Here is a 4,576-nt window from a genome sequence, read left to right as displayed (position 1 = left end):
GCTTAAGACTTTTCACAAATACAGACAACACTGCCATAGGTATCCTTTTATACCTTTATTCGCATGCTTATGTGGTTATTTTTTTTAGAAGAAATTCCTAGACACAACATTGCCAGGTCCAAAGTTTGCATGTGTGTGTAGTTTTTCTTTGCTTGCTTCTAATTTTGTGGGGTTTTCTTTAGTACTTTTAGTTTTTTTTTTTCCATGCTGGTAGGTATAAAGTTCTATGCTGTTTTAATTAACATTTCTTTAATTATAAAGGACATTAATATTTTTTACTTTTCCATTGGCCATTGGCCATTGTAATTTTTTTTAACTGCCAAAAAAAAAATACCATTTGAAGTATTCCCAACACATAGAAATGATAAATACTCATGGTGATGTATACCCCAAATACCCTGACTTGATCATTCCACATTCCACACATGCAATGAAATATCACATGTACTCCATTAAATATGTACAAATATAACACACCAATAAAAACTTTAAAATATCTACAAAAAAGGAATATGACAGTGTTTTTATCACTCAATGTATGGAGAGATTTCTTAACAATGCAAATAAGCATAAATATTAATAGATTGAGAGCTTTGACTAAATTAAAGTAAAAATTTCTGTAAACCAAAAGTCACCAATAAAAAAAGTAAATAAGTCTCAGACTAGGAGAAGACATTTTCAGTGCATACTACTGGAAATTAATTAGCATCCTACTAACTGTAAAGTGTCCTATAAATCAAGAAGAAAAGGAATTTAAAAAATAACAGGAATCACAAGCAGAAACTCAAATGGCAAAAGTAAAAGCATAAAAAGATGCTATGTCTTGCTGGGGACTAGAGAAGTAAAACACAAATGAAAATCACAAGGAGATATGATGTCCAGCCCACCAGAATGGCAAATATTAACATGCTGATAATTCCTGGAATTGATGATGAGGAACAAGGTGAAGTGATCTTTATAACAGGTGGGAGGATAAATTATTTTTAACTTTGGAGAGCAGTTTGACAAAATCTGTTAAATTGACAATACCAAGTTCCTGTTATTCAACAATTCCTTTCCTAGGTATTTGCACTAAAAATTTTTATGCACATGTGTGCAAGTTGGAATGTACTGGAAAGTTGATAGCATTATTTTGGTAATTGCAAAAAGTCAAGAGAAACCAAAATATGTATACACAGTAGATTGAATAACTGTATGACAGAGTATTATGCCATGGAATATAGTCTAGAATTTAAACTAGATAAACTAGAAATCTATGTATCAACATGACAAACTATACTTTTGACTAAAAAATGAAAGTAGCAACAGGATACCATGTAATATCATTTTATAAAGTTAAAAAATATATTAAGCAAAACTGAATATTATTTGGAGGAATATATGCACATGTAAGGGTCCAAAAACTACACAATTCAGCAGTGCTTATCTCTGGAGGTGAGGTGGAGAGGTGATAGCAATTGAAAAGAACTACATGGGGGCTTCAAAAGTATTTGCAATAGTTTATTGCTTAAGCTGGCTAATGGCTACACAGGTTTACGTTATACTATTTTTATACTTTTTCATATGTCTGAAATATTTTATTACAGAACAATGTTTTAAAATGGTCCAGAATTGTTAAATCTGCAGAACGTTGTTAGAAGCAAATGTTAAACTGCTAGATGAGATCATTTCCACAATCCAGGCACTACTGAGAAAGTGGAAGACAACTGTTGAAAATAAGCTAACAGTAAAAAAGATATGAAGTACATCAGAAAATCCGCCCCCATAAGCGAGACCCAGCAGACACAACAAATGAAAGAATTCACAGTTGAGAAACTAAAGAAAATAGAGCAGTTTCTAAAGGACTTCAAAATAAGTATGTTTAAAAATGTTCAAAGAGATAAAAGAATCAACTGATCTCATAATGTTAGAAGACGTTATGAAAACAGAATAAGCAGACTTGAAAATAAACACATATTCTAGAAAAGGAAAATATTGCCATCATAATTGTAAGACTCCACAGAACATGTCAAAGCAGACCAAAGCAAAAATTAATAAGTTGGAAGATGAATTTAAGAATGCAACTTAAAGACTCTAAAGATTTATGATAAGAAGGAAGCAATGAGAGACGCGAAGAATAGACTACAAAACTCCAGTACATGTATCCACAAGAGTTCCAGAAGGGGATTGAAGTAATGGGGTATAGCAACACACAAATATGGTTGTATAGAGAATTTCTGAATAAGACATGAGTTCTCAGGCAGAAAAGTCACACACCAGGTTCCAAACTGAAGAAAACTGAGAGAAAGCCAGAGAGAGAGAAAGAGAGAAAGAGAGAGAGAGAGAGAGAGAGAGAGAGAGAGAGAGAAAGTCAGAAAGTCAGATACTGCAGTACATCAAAAATAAAGAAGAAACCTTTAAAGCTACCAGAAGAGAGAAAACAGATAACCTATGAGGAACAACATCCAGGTTGACAGAAGATTTTTCATGACCACAGGTAATCTGGAAGAAAACAGAATAATGCTTTCAAAGCACCTAAGCAATAACATAGCAACCAATCTAGAATCCTGCACTTACCTAAACTATAACTCAAGAATGAATGTGAAACAAGGATATTTTAGCACATACTAAGATAATTTATTAATCATTGAAATAACTTTTTGAGGAGAGAAATAGAATTTAGAAGAAAGGAGTAGAATGGAAGTGGTAATGGTGATTAAAAACATTAGTAGGCATGCACATAAAAATAAAGCCTAGTCATAAAAAATAACAAATGTGAGAATTTAAAAATAAAACCTTATAAAACATGAAATATTTTTTGGGGTAGGTTCAGGTGAATTAGAATGTTCTCTTTTGCATTATTCAAGATGTTGATTAACGTTAGACTTTGATAGAAAAATACAAAGTTAGACATACACCTTAAAAATTCAAGAGCAATCACATGGGAATAAAGCAGAAATTTATATCTTGGAAACTAGTACATAGCAAAAAGGTAATTGAAAATATCTCTTTTCAACAGAAGGCAGGAAATTGAGAAAGTAGGGGAGGATGAGGGGAAGGAGAAGAGGGTCAGGAGGAAGGGAAGGGGAAGGGGAGAAGGAGCAGCACTAAAAAATGTGGTAAATAAAAATCCAAATAAGATAACAGGAATTACTCCAAGTACAGATGCTCCTCAACTTATGGACTTACGTCTCAATAAACCCATAGTAAGTTGAAAATGCATTTAACACACCTAACCTACCAAATATCGTAGCTTAGCCTAGCCTACCTTAAGGATGCTTGGAACACTTACATTAGCCACAGCTGGGTAAAATCCTCTACTACAAAGCCTATTTTATAATAAAGTGTTGAAAAATCTCATGTAATTTATTAAATGCTGTACTGAAAGTGAAAACCAGAATGATTCTATGGGCACTTGAAGTATGGTTTCCACTGAATGCATATCCCTTGTATACCATCCTAAAACGGAAAGATCATAAGTAGAACCATTGTAAGTCAGGAGCCAACTGCATATTAATGTAACAATATACTATTTGTGATAGTTTTACTTATTAAATTCACTAACCTAGAGTCCCTATTTATTCAAACACTAATCTAGATATTGCTGTAGAGATATTTTGGAGATGTGATTAAAGTCCATAGTCAGTTGACTTTAAGTAAAAGAAATTATCCTAGATAATCTGGAAGGCTTTGGTTCATCAACTGAAAGGCCTTAATAGCAGAGTTAACGCTTCCTCCAAGGAGAAGATATTTAGTTTGTGCGCTGCAGCTTCAGCCCATTCCTGAGAGTCCAGCTAGCCCTTTCTGACAGACTGCTCTACAATTTCAGACTTGACTAACCAGCCCTAAAACTGTATGATCAAATCCCTTGCAATAAATCTCCTATATGTATCTCCTACTTGTTTTGTTTCTCTAGTTGAACCCTGACTGATACACTCAGTATATTCATAAAACTCACATCTTTACATGCAAAGATTCTCAAATTGCACTAAAAATAAATAAAAATGTTCTTGAAGAGAAACACACCTAAAGCATGAAGAAGGTCGAAAATTAAGGATCAAGAAAATGTGTACAGTAGGCCGATTCGTACTAAAAGAAAGCAATGACAGGGTAAAGAGTGAGATTACATGAGGACAGTGCTGCTTCTGATGAGCAGTGACATCAGGACCAACAAAGGAGTCTCCCAGAAGTCACCCGTACTTCCAGTGAAATCCCAGCCCTTTCGAGTTTCTGGGGTACTTGATCATTTCCTTCAACATCTCATAAAAGCCCAGACCACTTCCTAAGTTAAACTTGTCCATTTTAAAACTTTTAATTAATTTTGAAATAATTATAGATTCACCTCAAGTTGCACAGATTGTACAGAGAGATCTCGTGTCCCTGACACCCAGTTTCCCCCAATGATTACACCTTAGGTCACTGTAGCACAATATCAAAATCAAAATATTGATGTTACTGTATGTGTGTGTAGTTCTGTAATTTTATCATGTATGTAGATTCCTGTGGCCACTGCCAAAATAAAGATCCAGAACTAGTCCATCATCATAAAGATCTCTCCTGAACTATCCCTTTAGAGTACCACATATCCTTCTTCCCT

Source organism: Papio anubis, chromosome 7 (assembly GCF_008728515.1).
Source record: "Papio anubis isolate 15944 chromosome 7, Panubis1.0, whole genome shotgun sequence".
NCBI lineage: Eukaryota > Metazoa > Chordata > Mammalia > Primates > Cercopithecidae > Papio > Papio anubis.
Note: the sequence above shows the minus strand (reverse complement) of the source record.